Source organism: Anabrus simplex, chromosome 1, assembly GCF_040414725.1.
Source record: "Anabrus simplex isolate iqAnaSimp1 chromosome 1, ASM4041472v1, whole genome shotgun sequence".
Classification (NCBI taxonomy): domain Eukaryota; kingdom Metazoa; phylum Arthropoda; class Insecta; order Orthoptera; family Tettigoniidae; genus Anabrus; species Anabrus simplex.
Window position 1 is genome coordinate 1,445,554,888 of NC_090265.1, and position 16,204 is coordinate 1,445,571,091.

Below are 16,204 nucleotides of genomic sequence, written 5' to 3' on the forward strand. Positions count from 1 at the left end.
CCATAACGTAGGTTTTTATTTTAGATGACTTCATTCATTTTTAAAGAAAATCAGAAGATAGAACAAACTACATGTAAATATGGAAACCCTGTTTCAGGAAGTGAAGGAAGTGTTTCTAAGATGGTGGCGAATCAGGAGGCTTATAATCAATTTTACCATTTCAACAGATTTTGAAAAAATGAGATCTGATAGGCAAAAGTAGTAGTTTGTTGCCACATTTGCATGGAAGACAGATATTTTCTCAGCAGTGAGTTAGGAAATGGAAAATAACAAGGTCATCAGTCTGATCAAAGAGGGATAAGATGTCATGAAAAACATTAAAAGTAACAAAAGCCAAGTTAAGAAACAAAGAAGAGAATCAGGATAACTATGAAGGGAGAATAATGTATATAAAATGGAGAGAAGGAAGAGATGGAAAGGATAAGGTAGGAAGTTAAAAGGATGAAAGTAGACCCATACAAACGTCCAGCTCCGTGGTTAACATTATTATTATTATTATTATTATTATTATTATTCAGCAAACTGTCAAACTGTGGAGTAATAATGATGTGCAATGATGTAAGTCTACAGGGAGATACTGTTAAAAAGATAATTAACACGTTGGGTGCCACGTGCCGCCATATGGCATCACGGTGGTCTTCAAATTTGAGATGGCGTGACGCCATATGGTGGCACACCGTTCTTGAAATCAGAGTTAGCGTGACGCCATATGGCGGCACAGTAGTTTCAGGCGATGCGCCGTAGAAAATCAACTGTGACACCTTATGTGCATAAAACTGGTACTACGTGAAGAGCGAACTCCAGGGTCTATTCCAGCTCTCTATTTTGCTTGTGTGCCACCATGTGGCGCCACAGTATTCTTCCGAAGTCACTGACTGGCCAGTGGTCATTGTCGCAGGTGAAAGCATGCCAGGCATTGTTTATTCCTCGTTTACGTACGAATTATCACTCGGTTTTTATAGTTGTGCAAAAATATATAAGAAATGGAAGATATTGGTAATAATCTTAGTAGAAATGGTAAGCGACTTGCAATGAAGAGAATTGGTGAAGTGGATATTTGTGAATTACTGATGGATTCTGATGGAGAGGAAGATGTAAGTGTTGATGGCAGTGAATATAACGCTAGTGATGATGAGTGCAGTGACAGTGACAGCATGACGGATGTATGGAGTGATGCGGAAGATGATGGCGATACTGATAGAGATATTATAGGTGGGGACGGTGCTGGTGCAAATGGTGCAGACAATCATGTGAACAATGATGTCTGGGGTCCTTGTGTAGGGCACAGAAAGATATTCCGTTTACAAGCCAGGAGCATCTAAATCTTCAAACTGATACTTCTACAGCCACACCATATGAGTTTTACAGACTATTCTTAACAGACAAAGTTCTTGATTTGATGGTACTGCAAACTAATATCAATGCAAATCAAACACTAGCGTCTATGCATATTAAGCGGTCTAATTGTTTGAAGGAGTGGGTAGATAATGAAAGCTTTTATAGGTTTGAGATTGTGGGTGGGTCTTGTAAGAATGCCTTCATTGTCAAATTACTGGAGCCAGTTTTCTGTATATGGAAATAGTGTAGCTGGTAAGGCAATGCCAAGAAATCGTCTTCAGTTAGTACTTCGATTCTGGCACTTTGGTCCCAACGATGCTTCAGCTGGAAAGTTGCACAAGATTCAGCCACTGTTAGATATAATGCATATGAACTTCAAGAGTGTCAAAACTCCAGGTGAAAACCTCATAGTTGATTAATCAATGATTCCGTGGAGGGGTCGTTTATCATTCCGGCAATTTATGCCTGGTAAGGCACACAGGTACGGTGTTAAACAATTTAAGCTGTGCGACAACACGGGCTACACCTACAAAACTAAAGTATACGCTGGTAAAAGTACCTTGAATGCTCAGAATACACTAAATATGGCTACTCAACTTGTAATGCAACTTATGGACCCCTATCTGGACAGTGGTCGCTTTCTCTGCACCGACAATTACTACTCATCAACTGAGTTAGCTGAGGTGCTACTAGATCGTAAGACACATTTTATTGGCACACTTAGGAAAAATCGAAAAGGTTTACCAAAGGATGTTGTAAATGCAAAGTTTAAAAAGGGAGAACTCATTGCAATGGAGGATGGAAATGGATTGACAGTGATGATGTCAACCAAATGTTCTAATGATGTAATTGCTATGGGCAAAAATCACTGGAAACACGAAGATGTGGTTAAACCGAAAATGGTAATAACGTACAATAAAATGAAAGGAGGAATAGATATTGCAGACACACTTTCTTCGTATCACACTGCAATGAGGAAAACCATCCGATGGTACCACACAGTTGCAGATGACATTCTTTCTGGTACTGCCGTTGTAAATGCACTGCTTCTGTACAATAAGACGTGGGTTACTGGACATCGGAAAATGTATCTTGCGGAGTTTCGAAGGAACGTGATCAGCACTCTACTTTGTCTAACTAACAACCCGGTTAGATGTACTCCTAAGAGAGAGAACCACTATCTTGGGGAAACCAACAAGATGGAAGGACAGAAAAGTACCAGGTAAGTGTTATCTAGTTCAACATTATTGCACTTCCGAAGAATGTCAATACTAATTATAAAATTATTTTTTATTTCTTCCTTTCAATATTGCAGGAAAGCTTAAGGTCGGTGTCGAAGCTGCTATCGGCAACTATGCAAGGTCATGGGCAGAAAGGCTGCTGCTTCTGCCACTAAAAGGGTGTCAACTGTCTGCACAACATGTCCTGACACACCTTTCCTTTGTCTGAAGTGCTTTGAATCATTTCACAACAAAGAGTGACTGAAGGTTAATTGTTGTTTAAAGTCTAATGTTTATGTTGCAATGCGAGTGTCACTGCCTGCCAATCATGCCAAGACTCATATTTTCATTGTTTCAAGTTATCAGAAAACTGTTCACAACAATATGTAATGTAATGTAATGTAAGTAGTTGTTTTGCATTTTACTAGGTTTCCATAAATATTGCGTTAATTTGAATTAGCAAATAAATCTCCCGTATTTGAAATTCGTATTGCACATTCCATGTCAAAAAAATTCTGTGACACCACATGGCGTTACGCTATATTTTATCTTTCGTAAAAATTTATGTGACTCCATATGGCGTCACACATGACCTTGGTATGGTGAGATAAAATTTACTTAGTACATCATCTAAATACATCCCAAGATTATATAAACAGCCTACAACGCGTACAATTGCTTAGGCACCAGCGGAATACTATTCAAAAACATGCCTGGCACCAGTGGAATTATGTGCTACAATCGGCTGGCATTCAACGTGTTAACTACTGGCTAAGATTGAAGTTGGAATCAGAGATGAAATGTTAAACATTCCAACATCAAATTAAATACAGCAAACTTTCGATTATCCAGGTGCAGATGATCTAGTTTGTAGATTATCCATACATAGTTCGACGTTTTAAAAATAAAAACTAAGCCTGAAGTACTATAGGAGTACCTAGGAGCTGAACGTAGATAATTTCCAACACCCTTAAAACTGAAAGTAAAAGAAAAAGATTAAATATTTCTTCTGACGGTTACGTTCTCTTCAGAATTCTTGCTCATTTAAACCTAGGAATTTCATTTTTGTCCGTATTGAACTGAGAAAGGATGATAGGAAAACTTAAAACGGTCCACCTTTTCAATACAAAAATGTTATAGTTTATTTATAACATGTATTTGTACTTGGAACTAGTTTCAACGCTGATTTGCGTCATCATCAGCCAAAATGTGGGAATAGGCAAGCATTTAGGCATTTATATTACACAAGGCGTTACATTAAACAATACACATCTTACAAGGAGATAAAAACAGGGACGAGTATAGAAACAAATGAATCGTTGAGAAAACAAAAGTTATACATATTAAAAATAACCTTAACCACACATCTTGCAGTGCGAAAGTGTTCTTCTTGAATGATTCCTGAATATAAAACACACGTGCACACATTTCTGAAGAGCCAGCAGGCAGGACAAAGTAAAGTGGAAACCTTAAGAGTTCTCATTTTTCTATGTTCTGACTAACTAATGAAGTCTCCCTTGAGTTCCTGATAAACATACAAAACAGGAAATTCTCCTTCACTCTCAACAATAGCTATAAAGACCAACGGTAAAATTTCATATTTAAATATCGTGCAGAGACGTGAAAGCATGATTTTGAACATGATATAACTCCTTCATATAACCCAGTTTTTTACACAAGGTGTTACATTAAATAATACACATCTTACGAGGAGATAAAAACAGGGACGAACGTAGAAACACATGCGTCGTTGAGAAAGCAAAGTTATACATATTAAAAATAAGCTTAACCATACAACTTGCAGTGCGAAAATATTTGCCTTGAATGATTCCTGAATACAAAACGCACGCGCACACACTTCTAAAGAGCCTGCAGGCGGGGAAAAAGTAAGTAAATGATGAACTCTTCTCAGAAGAACTCTTAAGGTTTCACTTTACTTTTTCCTGCCTGCTGGCTCTTCAGAAATGTGTGCGCGTGTGTTTTGTATTCAGGAATCATTCAAGACGAATATTTTCGCACTACAAGATGTGTGGTTAAGGTTATTTTTAATATGTATAACTTTCCCTGTTTTCATCTCCTTGTAAGATGTGTATTGTTTAATTTCCTGTTGTGTATGTTTATCAGGAACTCAAGGGAGACTTCATTAGTTAGTCAGATCATAGAAAGAATGATGAACTCTTCTCAGAAGAACTCTTAAGGTTTCACCTTACTTTTTCCCCGCCTGCTGGCTCTTTAGAAGTGTGTGTGCGTGCGTTTTGTATTCAGGAATCATTCAAGGCAAATATTTTCGCACTGCAAGTTGTATGGTTAAGCTTATTTTTAATATGTATAACTTTGCTTTCTCAACGACGCATGTGTTTCTACGTTCGTCCCTGTTTTTATCTCCTCGTAAGATGTGTATTATTTAATGTAACACCTTGTGTAAAAAACTGGGTTATATGAAGGAGTTATATCATGTTCAAAATCATGCTTTCACGTCTCTGCACAATATTTAAATATGAAATTTTACCGTTGGTCTTTATAGCTATTGTTGAGAGTGAAGGAGAATTTCCTGTTTTGTATGTTTATCAGGAACTCAAGGGAGACTTCATTAGTTAGTCAGAACATAGAAAAATGAGAACTCTTAAGGTTTCACTTTACTTTGTCCTGCCTGCTGGCTCTTCAGAAATGTGTGCACGTGTGTTTTATATTCAGGAATCATTCAAGAAGAACACTTTCGCACTGCAAGATGTGTGGTTAAGGTTATTTTTAATATGTATAACTTTTGTTTTCTCAACGATTCATTTGTTTCTATACTCGTCTCTGTTTTTATCTCCTTGTAAGATGTGTATTGTTTAATGTAACGCCTTGTGTAATATAAATGCCTAAATGCTTGCCTATTCCCACATTTTGGCTGATGATGACGCAAATCAGCGTTGAAACTAGTTCCAAGTACAAATACATGTTATAAATAAACTATAACATTTTTGTATTGAAAAGGTGGACCGTTTTAAGTTTTCCTATCATCCTGAATTCTTGCTCTGTGTTGATATGAAGTGAACGCATACTCTTAAACATCGCCAGGAGCAATACACTGTTGACCATACATTTCTAGCCACTGCTGAGAGATCTCAATAATAGCCTTTAAAATGTATCATTGACGACGAGTATTAAACTCAGAGATGCCAAACTTTGAAGTGGGTTATCAGTAATTTCCCCCACCCCCTTCCCACTACAGAAAATTTTCTAGTCAAATCAAAAGTACGCTTCTCCCTTTTCGATAATGACACCATCTTTTCCCTTCCTGACAGCAATCTATTCCAAAGTATATCATATTACACAATAAAATTTTGCACCCTACCTGTTAGTTCTGTGATAAAACATTCTTTGTAGCTTGCTTCGCACCCAGCAGCTGTTGCTTTTTAATGTAAGTTTTCTTTAAAACATCCTTCCCCCTGTGAGGACATTTACATCTTTTGAACCACAAGAGATTCCGGTATAGATGAACTTAATGTAGGCCTGAACTGTCTGAATTTTCCTATCAACAATGGAAACTCTTCCTGTGGGAGAGTTACTGTCAGGCACACTTTATACTGCAAATACAACATTATTTAAGGTTTTATAGTGGAGGATACCAAGTAAGTGGCAGCGCGGTTTTGGGCACGTAGCTGTCAGTTTGCGTTCAGGAAATAATGCCTTAATTAATGCCACAGTCGCTTCCTTCCCACTCCTAACCCTTTTCGATCCCATTGTCGCCATAAGAGCTATGTATGTCAGTGCAATGTAAAGACATTTGTAAAAAAATATACAGTGGAGAAGAGCACAGTAGAGAGCTCGTTTACTCACAATGAAGGGAGTAACAATCAAGTAAGTATTGTTGTCATCTCACAAGCAGTGAAACGAGTAGGGCTGAGAAGTAATTCTCGAAAAGAGTGGAATTTTTTTCATCTTTCCTTTTTTCATACACAATTTTCTTTGTGATAATATCACTTTTCCGTAATAATGTCCGTTTTAACCGTAATGCAGCAATCGTGAGGTGAAATCCGTAAGAATTACGGATAATCTGTAACAGTTGGCAGGTCTGTAACCTGTATCACATTTTTGTTGTGAATGAAAAACAGAAACAGAAAAAATTGGATGATTATTTCCTGAAAGTGAATTGAAAACAAAATACAATGTGTTTTTAAATGTAAATTCGTAAATAAGTTGTCAGTTTCCGGAGATTTACACATAAGCAATACAGTGGGCTTTCAACAATGAGATTTATAGTCTGTAATTTCAAATATGATATGTAACATATTTTGTAAATAGAGTAAATGTGCAGTTTCCGGTAAGAACACATGTATTTTGGATTACCAGTATCAGTGTTTTTCGGTTATCCATGCAGTCAAGGGTCTGCATTAACCTGGATAATTGAGAATTTTCTGTAATAAAATCAAGGATACTGGATGGTTGGGGTATGGAACATTCTGGAAACGGTAGAAACTGGATACTACTGGGAAGGGGATTTTATAGGACATCAAAGATTATCGTACAATAAAAAAATTTCATTATGATCCGCATTGGTATTGGTAGGTAAAAAATGGGGTGGACTGATTTCACCATCAATTGTAATCAAAAAATATGGTTGGGTTTTTTTAAAGACTTAGTAGGAACAAATTGCTTCAAAGTGCAGAAATAGGAGGGCACTGGAAGAATTTTGCAATATAATTGGGAGAATTAGGACAAACATAAATAATAAGGCAAAAAGAGAAAAAAGGGGTATAATATGATGGTAAATGGGGGACACAGAAATTAAGCCTGCAGACAAAATATAGATTAAAATAAATGTTTACTATATTCTAAAAATAAATGTTTACTATATTCTAAAGAAAAGGGGTTGGCACATCTTTTAAAAGATTATTCAGAGACAAGGAAAGTTAGAGAAAAATTTATTGATGAGAATATGAGGAAAATTTGAAAATGAAACTCAGTTGAAGTTATTGCACTGAGAACCAGGAACAATAATTGCAAAATCACTCAACATTCTGAAGGGAATATTGGGTGAGTCAATTGAGGGAAGAAAAAAAATTGTTACTTGCTAACTAGAAACTGAATGTGTCTAAGGCAACCTAAACAACATAACTTTGCTGAAATCTAGAGCAATTAAGTACATAGATCATAGTTATAGTTTTACTAATAAACACTTGAGTTGTCAGACCAAGGATGACTACTGAGGTGACCTTAACTTAGTATATCCGAGAAGTTTGATTTCTTTACAACAGTGCCTTTAATATTCCTTTCAAGCCATTTCTTCTCTGTTCAATTTCTAATCACTTTCGGTTAATACCCTAACACTGTTTTCCATCATCATTATATTATTAGTTGCTTTCATTCATAGTGGCAAGGTTAGGACTCGTGGTCATCTCTTACACTTAATAATAAAATACGAGAAGCATGACACAAAATAACATAAGTATAATAAACGTACATTCATTCCACAAGATTCATTCAACCTGGCAACATGTATTGAGGAGATGCTGAAGGCAGGATGCCTTAACCTAGATCCACCCAGCAAGCCATCTTCTTGGACTCTTAATATTGAAACTGCATGCACTGTACTGTTTATCATGGTATTGTCACGTTCAGAGAAGTAGCCCAGGTAGCCCAATTCCTGGGGGGTTTAAAATACTGGAACACCCTCTCTCCAGGGGTCATAATGTGGAAGTAAGGAGAAATTGAAGGAACTTACTAGGATATTGAATTTAGCAAAGAAGTCAGCTAAGGATAATATGATGGCAAGCATAATTGGTGGTCATACAAATTTTAGTGAAGAATGGAAGGGTATGTATAGATACATTCAGGCAGAAACAGGTTCCAAGAAGGACATTCCAGGAATCATTAATAAACAAAGGGAGTGTGTATGCGAGGATCTTCCAAAGGCAGAAATATTCAATCAGCAGTACGTAAAGATTGTTAAAGATTGTTGGTTACAAGGATAATGTCCAGATAGAGGAGATGACTAATACTAAAGAAGTATTAAAATTTACCTATGATAACAATGACATTTACAGTAAGATACAAAAGTTGAAAAATAGAAAAGCAGCTGGAATTGATAAGATTTCTGGGGATATACTAAAGGAAATAGGTTGGGATATAGTACCATATCTGAAGTACTTATTTAATAATTGTTTGCATGAAGGAGCTATACCAAATGAATGGAGAGTTGCTATAGTAGTCCCTGTGTATAAAGGAAAGGGTGATAGACATAAAGCTGAAAATTACAGGCCAGTCCGTTTGACATGCATTGCCGATAAGCTTTGGGAAAGCATTCTTTCTGATTATATTAGACATGTTTGTGAAATTAATAATGGGATTGACAGAAGGCAGTTTGGGTTTAGGAAAGGTTATTCTACTGAAGCTCAACTTGTAGGATTCCAGCAAGATATAGGAGATATCCTGGATTCAGGAGGTCAAATGGACTGTGTTGCAATTGACCTATCTAAGGCATTTGATGGGATAAATCATGCGTGACTACTGGCAAAAATGAGTGCAGTTGGACTAGAAAAAAGAGTGACTGGATGGGTGGCTATATTTCTAGAAAATAGAACTCAGAAAATTAAGAGTAGGCAAAACTTTATCTGACCCTATAATAATTAAGAGGGGAATTCCTCAAAGCAGTATTATTGGACCTTTATATTTTCTTATATACATATCAATGATATGTGTAAAGAAGTGGAATCATAGATAAGGCTGTTTGCAGATGATGTTATTCTGTACAGAGTAATAAATAAGCAGACATGCCAACTTTCAAAAGTAAAAAATCAGGAGAAATTTGGCAGCGAATCGCGACGTATTACGACACATCACTGATGGCAGAACATGTATTAATTCATTATAATTCATACATTAACAACTCTATTTGGTCTACATATATATTTTTCATTATTTATATGTGAATACTAAATACTGGACATACCTGAACTTTAGGAACATGTGACTTCTCATCCTTCAACATGCTGATCACATTATGGTGGTGGTGGTGGTGATGATGATGATGATGATGATGATGATGATGAGTGGTGGTGGTGATGATGATGATGATGATGATGATGATGATGAATCTTGTTTAAAGAAACTAACATCTAGGTCATGATTACATTATGACTAATTGTTGTTCAACACACCCATAGCTGACATAGCCCTCTTCAGAAACTCGGAATTAAATTTTTGCTCAAAGCACTTGCCTTGCTGAACTGATTTAAAGGTTAAAATTTTCTCCAAAGTTTGTTCAGACAGCAAGGATCTGAACTGTGTTTTTGTCTTTGTGACTCTGCTAAAAAGCTTTTCACATTCTGCATTGCTATGTGGAATGATAAAATAGCAAGCATCACCTTAGAGAGTCTGTCATATTTAAGTACACCATCAGCTGATTTCACCTGACCTACCAATGCCCATTGAACATCAATTCTTCCTTTTACCAGGTCTGTTTCTTTGAGCTGAAAGTTACATAACTGGGAGTGCAGAATATCTAAATATCTTTATCTAAATGTTCCGTTTCACTAGTCAGAATGTTCGGAAAATTGTTAATGAAAAATCGAAGGCTAGAAAATGATGAGAATCCTTACTCACAATTCGCAACTTCTGCATTAATTAAAACATATCTGAATGGAAATCTGTATACCATGTAGTCACATGATGAAGAGAAACACTTTCTAACAGACTTTAAGAATATGCACTTTTCCTCAGACTTCGAAGTGTTCACCAAAACAAACGCAGTGTTCCCTATCACCAAATTACAATCATCCTTTTGATTTGCTGAAGTATGATAATCTACATCAAGGAGAGAGGAGGAGCTTTTAATAACGTGTGGTTTCACAAACCTTGCCATCATATTCTTCAATAGTTCCTCCAAAACTGACCTCAATAAGTGGATGTGCAGCATACTTGACTGCAGAGCTATGTTTGGATTCTCAAATATATCCATAAAACTTGAGAGAAAAAGGCAAAAGATTTATGTAAATTTGATGAAAGCAACATGAACAGTCGTTCTTCAGGTGACAAAGCATGGCTCTTAGTGTCATCAGTAGTTGTGTGTGTGTGTGTGTGTGCGTGCGTGCGTGTGTGTGTGTGTGAGTGTGAGTGTGTGTGTGTGTGTGTGTGTGTGTGTGTGTGTGTGTGAAACTGATGACTGGGTCTTCCTTTTAACTGAGGAGTGTGGTGAAATGTTATGACAATGCTTAGGAATTTTGTAAGACTTTAAAGTTCCTAGCTGAGAATCCTTCCTCACAATGTCGCTCCTGAATAAAGTAACCAAAGGGTCCCACTGCAACAAAATCCTATCTAAACACTTTCTTAGTGATAACCATCGAGCAGGCACATGCTTCAGAATTTTCCTGATCTCTGTGTTGTTTAAAGTCTGGAATTAACTTTTCTTTCCTCTTTGCACTCCTTTCCAGATAATAAAATACATCAATTATACTTTCATGTATATTTACGGGCAAGCACGCCGCACCATTCTCTGCAGCAAGATTAATTAGATGACAACAGCAGCCTACAATGATTATGTTATTATTTCCCCGCTTCAAACATCCTGCCACAGCATTCTTTAATCCTACTAAGGGCTAGGCAGTTTTTTAATGGAATGCAGAATTTCTGAAAAGTTTAGAGCAAAAGATTGGCAAGGTTAGCTCCAGTAGCATCCCCTTCTAAATTAGCCACAGACAGTAGACCACTCTGAATTTCATTGAGCTCAGGCCTAAAAAAGTTACAATAGGATATATCTTCAAGTCTCTTTTATTGCTACCATCAGTAGCAACAGAAAATGCATTCACCTGCAAATGTGATGCAATTTTCGCCATTTCTTCCATGCACATTTCTGTAATGATAGCTGCTGTTTTCATTCTAGCACACCCATATTGTTTGGCGATCTCCAAATGAGGAAACATTTTGCGAAACGAAGGTCCCGCACGGTTGGCACAATTTACAGGCAGGGTATGTTCTTCGATAAATGACGTAAATAAAGTCTCGGCATTCGTCACAGGATTTACATCTTGGTTTTTACAGGAAAAGTTCAGTTTCTGGTTCCTTTCTGCACACTGGACATGCTCCTTATGTTTTTTCTGTTTGCATACGTTTGAGTATATCCCGCCATGCGCAACTGAAAAATCACACCTACCCACAGAATGTGAACGTTGGTCCCTTCCTGGATTCAATGAAACACGGAAACTCTTCCTTATAAGCACTTTTAAACACGGCATCATATTTCTTTTTTGACATTTTAGCCAAAACAAATATTAAGACATACAACCAAGAAGCACTACTACGTGACGTAATACGAGCACTTATGCAGGTTTTGCCCCAGGTAGACGTCTATGGCGCGCTACTTCTGAGGTTAGGTTACCCGCTGGCGACTTCCACTTCCTATTATTAAGCTATTTGAGTATTTGACTGTATAATAGACAAAAGAGAAGCACATGACTGTCCACCGTGCCCCGTACTGCCATCTGGCTGTCATTATTAGAACTACTATCGATCAGCCATACTCAACCATATATAGATAGGAGGAAACGCGCGGGAGTTTAAAATAATATGAAAATTATTGAAACTGCTCTGAAAATCGGGCGATCGGGAGATCGGGAAGAACGATGAAAAGTCGGGAGTCTCCCGCTTAAATCGGAAGAGTTGGCACGCCTGAATAAGTTACAAGATTGTGAGCAACTGCAAAATGACCTTGATAATGTTGTGAGATGGACAGTAGGCAATGATATGATGATAAACAGGGTTAAAAGTCAGGTTGAGTTTCACAAATAGGAAAAGTCCTCTCAGTTTTAATTACTGCGTTGATGGGGTGAAAGTTCCTTTTGGGGATCATTGTAAGTACCTAGGTGTTAATATAAGGAAAGATCTTCATTGGGGTGATCACATAAATACGATTGTTAATAAAGGGTACAGATCTCTGCACATGGTTATGAGGATATTTAGGGGTTGCAGTAAGGATGTAAAGGAGAGGGCATTACTGTATAAGTCTCTAGTAAGACCCCAGCTAGAGTATGGTTCCAGTGTATGGGACCCTCACCAGGATTACTTAATTCAAGAACTGGAGAAAATCCAAAGAAAAGCAGCTTGAATTGTTTTGGGTGCTTTCCAACAAAAGAGTAGCGTTACAAAAATGTTGCAAAGTTTGGGCTTGGAAGACTTGCGAGAAAGGAGACAAGCTTCCCGAACTAAACGGTTTGTACTTAAAGATAAAAATTTCATAATGTTCCGTATTGAACTGTATCACAATTAAATTGAAACAAGAAATAAAGTGGTTCAACCTATTCAATACAAGTAAATAAGAAGTGTAGTGTTACATTCTTATTTTGTTAAAAGCGGTTCCGGTTTCGACCACCAATGTGGGTCATCATCAACTGATTAAAAATACAAAAACAATGCATAGAAAAACAAAAAAAGGAAAGGATACGTCTTTCACAAAAGCAGTTCAAGAAGCAATATAAGACAATAGGGATTAGCACTGCGTGATTTTAAAACATAAAATCCAGAAGAAGTCAAAGATCAGTCACTTGACGCAAGTCCCTGAAGAGTTGCACAACACACGCAATGTACGGCACTGTGCCTTAAAATGTTTGCGAGAAGAGGTGAACAGTTCACTGAACAAGCCTGCAAATACTGCCAGGCGCGAAGTCACAACATGATTTAATAAATTTGAAGTCCCAAAATTGTGTAGAAGTTGAAGACAAGTCGCTTAAGTAAAGTAAGATGCTAGCTCCTGAAGATCAGCGCAACATACGCAATGTCTCGCACTGTGCTTTTAAATGCCGACAAAACTCGGTGAATAGCTTAAAGAACAAGCCTGCAAATGGTTCAGTCGCGAAAATATATAATACAAGTTAATATAATTGAAGTATATATCAATGTTAATAGGATCTTGTAGATTCTTCAGAAATGCAGAACAGTCTTATCTCCCCTATTCTGTAATTTAATTGTTCAACTCTAATTTATCTTATCTCTTGGCAGTTATGTCATTGTTACTGTTATTGATTGCGATGTGTAATGATCGGATGGATCCTCCTTTGTCTGCATTATGTGTGACATGATTTTTAATAATAATGTTATTGTTTTTACACTCCACTAACTACTTCTGATGATTTTTTGAGATGTCGAGGTGCCAGAAGTTTGTCCTGCATGAGTTCTTTTACAGGCCAGTAAATCTACCACCATGAGGCTGACGTATTTGAATCTTACAATCTTTGAATCTGCCAAGCTGAGGGTCAGAAGGCCAGCACCTCAACTGTCATACAGATAGCCACTCAGCCCGGCACTTTGATTTTTAATTTATCTGCCTTATAGTCTGTTATGAATTATACTTTGTGTGGCAGATACAGATTTACCTCCAGCGATTCTTAATTCGTTTTAAGAGAATTTTAATCCTTTCTAAGTGAATTTGACATTAAATTATGGGGGATGTAACTGCTGGGCTTTGCACAATTTTGCTTCATGACAATTTGAGTATGACTGATGAATTTTGCACCATTTTAATTTTCTTAAACACAAAGCTTGTAGGAACTTATGTCAAATTCATTAGATATTCTGAGATCCCAGCTTGAATTTTGTAACAATTATATGAAATATTTTTGATCTTTTTCACATCGTTGTACCCAACTAAGAAGCATGATTGAACTTATTTAGTAGATGAATTTGCTTTCTTTTCTTCTCTTCCCAGAATCCCTTCATCCTTTCACTGTTTTTTCCTTCCGTTTTTCTGTCCATGCAGTGGTGGTTCTCTTCTTGGGTTTTCAGCAAAGCGATGTTTGTTCACCATCATCCCATATACTTTCAACTTTTATACCGACTTCTTTAATTGAAAAAATTCTGAATAACCAATAATACTTGATTTTTAGTGAGGAGGCATAATTAAATATCTTTTCATCAAGTCTTTCATTGTCCATTCTTTGAACATGGCCATAAAATTTCAATCATCTTTTTTCTAACAGTATCTTAAATTTTCTCAGAATGTTGGTAGAATTCAAGTTCATCCACACTCCTTCTATGCATACTGGGCCAAAGAATTTCCAGAGGATTTTTCCTTTCTTGTTTTTCTAAAGTTTTAGTTAGTGATCTGCCTCCAATGATCAAGTTTTCTGATGTGTATAATGCTTCAGGCTTAATTACAGTATTATTGTGTTTCAGTTTAATTTTCTGAGATATTGATGTTTTGTTGTACCTGTTCCATGTGATTCTGTAGGCTTTTGTAATTTAGAAATTCTCTCTCTGTTTGCCTAATGACTGAGTCTGGATGGTTGAATGATTCCCCCTAAGTATGGTTTTGAAATTATTTAACTGAGGGATTTTGTCAACCTGAGTTGCCAGAGGTTATCTGTCTAAGTGTCAAGGAGTCTTTCCATGTATCAGGGTTTTCTCATATGAGATTTGGAGTCCAGGTTTAGATGCAATTGCATGCAGTTTTTCCAGGGACTGAATTGCTTCTTGCCTATTGTTGGACAGAATTACCAGAACATCGGTGAAGGCCAAACATTTTATGTGAATTTTATCTTTAACTAGCTTGCGAATGTTTTCTTTTCACAGGTTTGGACTACTTTGTCCAGCACGAGATTGAACAGTAACGGAGAAAAGCCATCTCCTTGTTCGACCCCTGTCTTAATACCAAAAGGTTCAGAAATATCACCGAAGAACTTAACTTTGAGGTGATATCAGTCAGTGTCTGTCTGATCAATTTTTTTGAAACTCTTCCAGCACACAAAAAGTATTTGTCTATCTAAAGATGCATATTTGTAAGATAGTTTTTAGATTTTAAAAAATCTGTTCTACACATGATCTTCCTTTTATGAAACCTGCCTGATATTCGCCTGTTAAGTGGTCTGTTTGCTTCTCAAGTCTGATAAGAAGTGCTTTGGTGAGAATTTTGTATGCAACTGGTAACATCAAATTTCTCCCCTTTCTTATGCAAGGGGTGTATTAAGGCACACTTCCACTCATCGGGAACTATTTCTGTAATCTAGATATCTTCAGTAATGGCACGAATTTGCTGAGCTAGGCTATCACCACCCATTTTCCATATTTCAACGGTTATACCACCTTCTCATGGTGCTTTCTTACCTTTTAGTTCACTGATTGACTACTTCTAAAGTGGGTGGTTCTGAGTCTGGATTAGGTTGGAGTTTTTCAAAAGAAAGGCACCAGTGAGGGGGTTTACAATTTAACAGATCTTTATAATAATCTGCGAGAAGTATGCAATTTTCCTTATTACTTGTTTCAAGGGTCCCATCTGGACATTTGAAACAAAGAGTAGGTGCCTTAGAATTTCATAATTATTCTCTAAATGTTTTATAAAAGTTCCGTGTACTATTTTTCTTGAAATCCTGTTCAATTTCCATTAATCTTCTTTTATCATAACTGTGTTTTTCTGGTCTGATGGTTTTAGAAATCTGTTTTTGAATTTTGAGGAATTTATCTTTTTTTTTTTTGGCTTTGTGTGAATTATAATTTTGCCAGACTTTAATTTTAAGTGCAACTGCTTTGTCACAAGTCTCATTCCACCATCTATGCTTCAGTTTCCATGGAGGTAAGCTGATGGTTTGGGAACCCTTTGTGATATTATCTTTGAGTTCCATCCAATCAGAAGGTTTTTGGTTGGGGATATTTGCGAGGAAGTTCTCTGTTTTCTT

At 36.8% G+C, this 16,204-nt stretch overlaps 1 protein-coding gene across 1 annotated transcript in view; it reads right to left on the bottom strand.

Moving 5' to 3' along the window:
- The window catches only part of LOC136879289 (ribosomal RNA-processing protein 7 homolog A), a 144,793-nt gene that overhangs the window by 15,584 nt on the left and 113,005 nt on the right, over window positions 1-16,204 (bottom strand). The window lies entirely within an intron of this gene.